The following is a 9,022-nucleotide window of genomic DNA, read 5'->3' on the forward strand; positions in this document are numbered from 1 at the left end:
CAAACTTATTCGGGAGATTAAGTGAAAGAATTCAGGGAAAAAGCATCGTGCTGAGGGATATCATATAATCATGGAATCCCGGAACGCTTCAGGATGATGGTTTTCCCCTGAATTCCTTCAGATGCTTTGGGCTGGAAGGGACTTTAAAGCTCATCCCATCCCACCCCCTGCCGTGGGCAGGGACACCTTCCCCTGTCCCAGGTGGAGGCAGGAATGTTGTGTCAGAGGCAGGGAAAAGTAGCCTGAGCTCTGGGAACCTCTTCCTGTGCCTCGTTTTTGGTTTTTCCCTCTGGTATGTGGCCTGTTGCTGGATGAGGAAAATCCAAAGCAAAGAAAGCTTTCAAGTGACTAAAAATAAACGGGGGTTTTTTATGAATATTTCACAGAAGGCTGGGATTTCTTCATCTTTGGCGACACTGGGGGCAGCTTTTCCATATTAAAAGAATCCGTTATTGTTATTTTTTCACTTGGTATTTGCTGGATTCCGTGAGTTTTTCAGCTGCTTGTTGCCATCTGCTGTCGCTTCGGGGTTGCACTTGGACGTTTGCTTTTGCTTTGGGGTGGAATGGCCTTCTCCCAGCTCTCCAAGGGCTGCATCCCAAAATGATAACCCCAAGACAAGGCACCCTGGCAGCCCAGCCCGTGGGATAACCCCTGTGGTGGGAGGAATGACCTGTTGCTGTTTGCTGTCACCATAACAGAGTGGGGTTGGAGCTGGAAGTTGGCAAATGGGATTCGTCCCTTCTTAAGGGCCGTGAGGAATATTTGTAGCATCCCTTTTCCCCGAGTTCCCTGTAGGATTTCACTCCAAATGCCATGTTTCCTTGAGCTGGGTGGTAAATCTGTGCCTCTCCTGTCACCAGCAAAGCCCAGCCCAGCCCTGGCTGATCCAGAGGATCATTCCTACAGGAACATGGTGCTTCCATGGGGTGCTGGGGACACAAAACAAAGGGTGTTTCATACAGTTATTGGATCAATGATAATGAAAAAGTTTAGAGCAGCCAAAGTACCCCCCCCCCAAAAAAAAAAATGCACGAGGGCAAACAGAGCCTGAATCCTCCCTCCATAATTCGGAACAGCTCCAGGATGGAAAAGAAAATAGACGTGTCATGGGCAGTGTTTGTTCATGTGTGCAAAGAATACATTCCTTTCCCCTGTGCTGGAGTGGGGGATTTGTCAGGGCTCACGTTTTTCCCTCTTATTACTTCTCCTTGTTAAAGGTCGTGGTGCTCTAAAAGCACACCATCCATGAGCTCTCATCCCTGGGACAAATCCCAGGCCAGGGATCAAATCCCTGCAGAACAGACTGCCAGGGATCAAATCCCTGCAGAACAGACCCCCAGGGATCAAATCCCTGCAGAACAGACCCCCAGGGATCAAATCCCTGCAGAACAGACCCCCAGGGATCTCCTGCTCTGCCCCCAGAGCCATCCAGGACGGATCCTGGCAACAACAACCAGGGCTGAAATCCAGGTGTCCTGAAAAATGAAGGTTTCCTTGGCAATCCACAGCTCCAGGAGTCTCCACCTTGGTGTGATTCACCAGCTGGAGAGGGAACCATCTTCATATGAATATGTTGTTTGAAGGCAGCTCAAAGATGCTGTGATTCATTTTCTTCATTGATCTGGGGTTTTTTTGCCTCTTTTTTTAGCTCCCTCTCAAAAAAAAGCCAACACTTGCCCTGCTGTGGGTGGCAGTGAGAACATCCTTTCCCTTGAAGGCCCCAGCATGACCCTGATTAATTCTGATTAATTCCCCAGTCCCAAAAACTGGGGAGCCACGTCGTGGCCTCCCGGGCCTTTCTCCCAGTTTAAGGATTAACAATGGGAGTCCAAGCCTAAAATAACTGTTTTATTGCAGTTCTGAACCTTTGGTGTGCTAGAGCATGAAAAAGGCTCAATCCCTCTTGCTTTGGGCTCAGTAAATACTCTCCCAGTGCAGTTTAGATTTTGGGCAGTGCAGTGTCCAGGTTTTCATTTAACATCCCTGTCTCAGCACTGGGGATGATAAAGAACATTAAATCCAACTTTTGCTTGGTGGCAAAAGGCCTTCAGTCCTCAAGAATTGGCCCTAAATCGGTGACAGCTGAGGAAGAGGTTTGAGCTGTAGTTCCACAAGGGAAGGAATTGGCTGCAAATGTGGGTTTCCTGCTTCCAAAAATGGGGGATCCATTCACGTGCTGAAAGGAGTCCTTTGCTCTTGGGAAGCTCAGATGTTTTTAGGGATAAGGGGGAGGAGGAGAAGCTTCTGGTTCCCCATCCCCTGTCGGTAGATTGGGAAGAAGACTCAGCCAAAATCACTCAGAAAATCAGTGGCAGCACAAGATTCTGGTAATTTTTTATTTTTATTTTTATTTTCTCTTTTTGATTTTCTTCTTGAGAGCTTTTCAGAAGTTTCTCCTTTGCTTTAGGATTTGGGATTGGGAGGAGGTGAAAAATGGGGAGTCAATGAGGAGAGGGAAGGGTTCTGTCTAAATCCCCTGTATAATTGTGATACTCCTCTGTGGTTTTTAAGTAAGTATTTAAAACAAAAAGCTTTTTCTACTGGAGGCCAGGAGATATAAAGATGATTCAAAGCATAAAATAAGGGGATGGATTAAATGGAGAATAAAAAGGGAAATAAATGAAGAACTTCTGTGGTTGAGTGCTAGGAGCTTTGGAAAATAATGCTCAAATTGGAAGCATGTGCTCTAGAAAGTTACAACATAGGTATTGCAAAAAAATCCATTTTTCCCAAAGGGTGGGGGGGAATTAGGATTCAAAATCATGAAATGATCCGGGGAAGGGATGTAGATTTCTGCACAGGAGGCAAAAATCGGGATGGGGATCAAAGGTAGGGGATTGTCAAGCCCAAAACATGGAAGAGCTCCAGCGGGTGATGTGGTGCCACTTCCATGGAATAGGGAAGAACTGGAATAGAGAGAAGGGCTCAGCTTCAGGCCTCATTGCTTGTCTAATTTTCGCATCTCGGAGTTAAGAGCCTGTGTTTGCTGGGGGATGTCCTGCTAAAGCTGGCACTGGGCACTTCCAGGTGGAGTTTAAAGGACTGTGGTTACTCCTTTGCCTGACTGTTTGCAGGAAGCTTCCTGCACGTGGAGAGAGGAGCTGGATTCCTGGGGCAAGAGCCAGTTTATGGCTCCTGGCTGCAGAAATCCCATGGCTGGGAAGGGGCCCCTCTTCCTCCTTGTCGGAGAAATGGCCAAAATCATTATTTCTAGACCTGGAACAAAGTCTTTGCTAGAATTTGCAACGACTCGCAGCAATTCCCCGGTTGGAGAATTCAGGAAGGAGGAGAGAATTCCAAGCTGGAGGCCGGAGATTTCAGCCATTAATTAGAACCCTCTGGATGTGCCTCTCCCATCCCCGGCCCAGCTCAGCAGCTTCTTGCTGTGTCTCTGTCCAGCACTTCTCTCCCAGCACAGATATTCCTGCTGTGCTTCAACAAACCAGCCTTCCCAGGTGGTTTTTGTCGTTAACTGGTCTGATCCTGCCCTTTGAAACCTTCAGAATTCCCCCATCCTGCTGTAACACACAATTTTGGAGTGGGGTTGTCCTGCACTGAGCATGGTGAACCTTCCAACTGGCTCGTTTTGGAGAGACACCACACAGAAGGTGGTGCCAAGGCTGTTCCCAGCCTGGAAGAGCCAGCTGAGGCTGAGGGAATGAGGACTGGAATGTTGAAAGCACGATGGAGAGGTCTCCTGGATAAAAACACACTTCAAAAAGCCATGGAATCCCAGCTTTGGCTCATCCTTGCCATGGGCAGGGACACCTTCCACCAGCCCAGGTTGCTCCAGTCTGGCCTTGGACACTTCCAGGGATCCAGGGGCAGCCACAGCTTCTCTGGGAATTCCATCCCAGCCCTTCCCACCCTCCCAGGGAGGAATTTCTTCCTAAAATCCCACCTATCCAGCCATCAGCTGGTGGAAATCAGCATTGCTGCAGTGAAGTCAGCAGATCCAAACTTCCATCGGCTCAAAATCAGGCCACGTGTCTCTCCTAAGCTAAAAAAGTTTTAAAAATGCAACTGGTGGAGGGAGTGGCAGAGTAGGGAAGATAGTGAGGGACCTGCTGTCCTACACAGACAGTGGGAAGGGGGGAAAAGAACAAAGGGAAAAGGTGGAAATCAAAGGAAAAGGGTGGGAGATGCCCCGAGCACGAGCAGTGCTGCAGGGTTATCACTGCCCTCAGCAAGAGAGGAGCTCTGCCACTGGTTCAGTTGGTGCCATGAAAAAGCAAAACACTTCCAATCACAAATCCAAACTGGGAGCAGTGAATGGAAAGGCTGTTTGTGTTCTTTGCATGGTCAAAGTTCTCGTGCCAGAGGGAATTGTGGCCACGGGCTCCACCACCAGGCTCTCAGCACTGGTGGCACTCAGGTATTGCTGTCCCAGTCATCCCAGTTCTTCCCAGTTCATCCCTGAGAGCAAATCCACCTTTGGAGTGACTGCCAGGCTTTGGAGTCCTTGAGAAATCTGGGAATTCACTGTGCTTCCAGCCCTGAGCTGGCTGTTCCTAACCCTGACTGCAGGATTCAGCCCCCAAGGTTGGGGATAGGTCTTTCTAATTTTATCCCTGTGGAATTCCTAGAAACCAGACAAAATTGACTTTCACACAAGAATCTCCATTGTTTACACACCCTGGCCCTCTGTTCAGTCAACAAAACGTGGTTTTTATTAGGTTTGCCCTGGAAAAAAAGAGACATTTCAAATGAAGGGGAAAAAAATGCTCGGTTTGGGTGTTTTTGGTGAAATCTGGGGGTGGGGAGTTGGTGGGCAGAGAATGTGGACGGGAGATCAAAGCTTTTGGTTGCAACTCAAAGGTTACCAAGTGCCACAGATCTTTATCAGCTGAGAGTCACAGAGTCATCCAGGTGGGAAGAGACCTGGCCAGGCTTGGAAGGGACCTTAAACCACCTCATTCCAAGGGCAGGGACACCTCCCACTAGACCAGGTGGCTCCAACCTGGCCTTGGATCCAGGGGCATCTCATCCATTACTTCTGTAAGGGGCAAGACAAGGGGGAAAAAAAGGCAAATCAAGCCCTGGAATTCTCAGGGACACCCATCCTGGCCTGGTGCTGGAATCAGTCCAGGGGATGGATTTGTTGTTGGCAGCTCCCCCCGTGGAAGCAAAAAGAACTCGGGTGCTGGTAAAGGGTCTGGGTGGGAGGGAGGAAGGAAAGAAATCAAATAAAGGCTCTGTAGTAGCAGATTAAAATCTGGATAATGAAAATGTAGTTTGTTTTAAAGGTGGTGATTCCTATCTGGGCTGCTGGAACATTCCCACATCAGGGCTTCGCTCTGGGAGAGCCCAAAACATCCCTTTGCTGACATTATCACCCAGGCAACTCCAGATAATTACCTGTGTGTGTCTAATTGCTGGGGTCACAGGCAACTCTGGGCTTTCATTTTCCACCAAGTTGTTATTTCTGTCTCTCTCTCTCTCTCTCTCTTTTTTTTTTCCTTCTCCTTTAGCAATGACATTTGCATTCCTTTGAGCAAAATACCAAGGTTAAACTAAAAATAATCCTGCCCATCAGTTTTAGATTAGGACTAGTGCAGGCACAGCTTTACTGTAAATGTGGATGTCATGACTGCTGGGTGCTCTGCCAGGAAAGTGCCACAGTCAGACATTGCAGGAATTCGATTAATGGGGGTTTTTTTAACATAATCTGAAGTTACTTTTGATTGCCAAGTGGTGCCTACTATTAATATCTGTGTGAATCCACCTTCTTTCGGGAGAAATGAAGATGTGTGGAAATTGTTTCCTTTCCTGAGAAGGAGGAGGGGTTTGAAACTTGTGCCATTCTCCTTCTGGGAAAAAAAGCAGCAGCACATCCCTGAATCCCAGTTCCCTTGAAAGCAATGAATTAATGTTTATTATAATGCTGGAAGTGTCCAAGGTCAGGTTGGAGTGACCTGGGCTAGTGGAAGGTGTCCTTGCCCATGGCAAGGGGTGGAATTAGAGGAGCTTTAAGGTCCCTTCCAACCCAAACCATTCCAGGATTCCATTAAACAACATTTTGTCCACAAGGTTTCAATCTCTGGCTGTGACTCTGAGTTACCTGAAGCAGATTTATAAATATTCCCTCCCCTTTTCCCAGGGAAAGCACAAATCTGGTGGTTTGGGAGCTCAGCTTGCAGGGCTGGAGACCCTGTAAGGGAGTGTTAATCCTGCCTCTCCCACAGTGCAGAGGTTTAAAGGAAGGTGTTGCCCTGTGTAGTCCCACAGGGGAATTAGAATCAGTTCTAATTCTGAAATCAGAGTCTCCTTCAAAGGCTCAGTGCCCCGGCAGGCCCAAGTCCCTGGGAAGGAATCCCTTCCTCTGTTCCCCTTTCAAAAGCTCTCAACATCCAAAGCATGGGATTATTTTTGCTCCCCGTGGGTGAGAGAAAAGCTGGAGCTCGTGTTCTCCTTCCAGAGGGCTCCGTGAGGTCACCAGGGAATCAGAGAATTCATCAATAACTCCAATAAACTCATTTTGGAGCCCTGGCACGTGATGAGGAGGATCCACGTGGGATCTTGGTGCTTTCCTGAGGTGGGTTTTGGGCAGCCCAGTCTGCACAGCCCAACCACTGAACACCATGGTAAAAACACCAACCCAAGGCATTAGAATCACAGAATCATAGAATCACAGAATCAGAGAATCACAGAATCACAGAATCAGCTGGGTTGGAAGGGACCTCCGAGATCATCCAGTCCAACCCTTGATCCAACCCCGCCGTGGTTCCCAGCCCATGGCACTGATGCCACATCCAGTCTCAGCTTAAAAACCTCCAGGGATGGAGAATCCCCCCCTTCCCTGGGCAGCCCATTCCAATGGCTGAGCACCCTCTCTGCAAAGAAATTCTTCCTAATCTCCAACCTAACCCTCCCCTGGCACAGCTGAAGACCCAGCCCTCTTGTCTTGCTGATGGTTGCCTGGGAAAAGAGCCCCAACCCCCCCCTGGCTCCCCCCTCCTGTCAGGGAGTTGCAGAGAGTGAGGAGGTCTCCCCTGAGCCTCCTCTTCTCCAGGCTGAACAGCCCCAGCTCCCTCAGCCTCTCCTCCCAGCACTTGTGCTCCAGTCCCTTCCCCAGCCTTGTTGCCCTTCTCTGGCCCTGCTCCAGCCCCTCCATGTCCTTCCTCAGCTGAGGGCCCAGAACTGGACACAGCACTCCAGGGGTGGCCTCACCAGCGCTGAGTCCAGGGGCAGAATCACTTCCCTGGCCCTGTTGGCCACCCTGTTCCTGAGCCAGGCCAGGATCCATTGGCCTTCTTGTCCCCCTGGGCACACTCTGGCTCCTGTTCAGCTGGAATTAAACAGGATTCCCTGGACACTCTGTGCATGTTCTGCTCTCCAGGCAGCTACAGTATTAATTCCTCTAAAAGTAGGACAAAAAACGGGGCAGAACCAGCCTCTGAGCAGCTGCTGACTCTGTAGGCTTGAATGGGACAAATATCACGGATATTTACAGGATTTTGGTTCGATATCTCAAATTAAAGGAGCTTCTCACAGCCCAGGATGGGTGAGGAAAACCCGGTCACCGTAATTTATCACAGATATTAAAGTTCATTCAACATTTATTAGTGTGGCTGTAAAATTTCATCTCCTTTGCAGTGGCTTTGGGTGGGGGCAGAGGACGTTTCAGATGGAGATTTGTGTTGGAGCAAAGCCTGGGAGATGTTCTCTCCTCCTCTGGCTTATTTGAAATCTCCTGCAGCCTTGGCTCTCCTCCCTGAGGTGGCAGAATGGTTTTTACGTGGGCTTGCAAAAAGATTTGATTTTATTTTAATTTTTTTCCCCAGGATTTAATTTTTTCATTTAATTTTATTTTAATTTTTAATTTGATTTTATTTTATTTTAATTTTTTTCTCAGTGGAAACTTGTGAATTGGTTCCTTAATAATAAATGCACTGCAAAGCTCATTTATTGCTCTCTATATAAACTCCTGACTTGCTCTGGAGACCAACAGATCCTTCTTCCCTCTGGAATTGCTCCTGGACCCAGTCACAGACTTCAACATTTGTATTTTGAGACAAAAAAAAATACAATTCATGTCCTGCCTTTGTGATCCTTTGCAGGCTCAATGCTCCCAGGGTGTGTTTGTTATCCAGAGCTTGGTGACACTGAATATTGAGGTTCTGCCTGCACAGGGTTTAGAGAGTTAAAGAAATGCTAAAAAGGGATCAATTAATTTAAAAATATTTAATCAATTCATTCCCTGACAATACTTCCAGCAACGTGTTTCTGAGCATTAATAATAATTAATTATTGTGTATTGAAAGGCTGTGTTCAAAATATGTGACATGTATTTCTATATTTAACATTCTCATCCTCCTTTATTAACCTTTGGCAAATCACTTCCATAGGCAGCTCCAATATAAAATAGGGCTGAAAGAACTCCCAGCCAAAAAAATTCCCTCCTGGAATTTCTCCTAAGATGAGCTGAAACATTCTAGTCTGTGAAAAGGAGCTTTTAAAGAATTCCCCACTTCCTTTGGCTTGGAGGAAGGGAAGTTGTAAATTTGATTTCTGGGAGCTGTTCAGCTCTCTGGAACTTTTAAAACATTTACTTAAGGTTAAAAGAGACTTTTTGGTGTGGGAGCTGCTGGGATTGCTTTTACATCCACTTGCATCTGTGGGTTTCTCCCTTCTGAGCAGAGAAGATCCATCATCAAATTAATTTATGTCTTCAAAGCTCTTCCCCTACAACAGGAGCACAGAAAGACTGACTTTAAAGAAAACAGCCCCAAAAAATTCACTGCCAAGGAAAAAAAAACTTTCCATCCACTCAGGGTTCAACACATGGGGTTTTCATGCCCTGGCCCTGACAGCTGAGTGCATCTCTTAGCTAATTACCCACTGACATTTAATTCAGGCCTAAAAAGAGCCAGGGAGGGGCTAAAAATAATGCCAAGGCACAAGTGAACACTCCACTGGTGGGATTTAACACCATGGGTCCTGCACACGCTGCTGGGTTGGGTTTAGGGGAGGGTTAGGGTGAGGATTAGGGTTAGGGATTGGTTTAGGGGTAGGGTTA

Source organism: Lepidothrix coronata, unplaced genomic scaffold (genome assembly GCF_001604755.1).
Source record: "Lepidothrix coronata isolate B3197 unplaced genomic scaffold, Lepidothrix_coronata-1.0 Scaffold137, whole genome shotgun sequence".
NCBI classification, from domain to species: domain Eukaryota; kingdom Metazoa; phylum Chordata; class Aves; order Passeriformes; family Pipridae; genus Lepidothrix; species Lepidothrix coronata.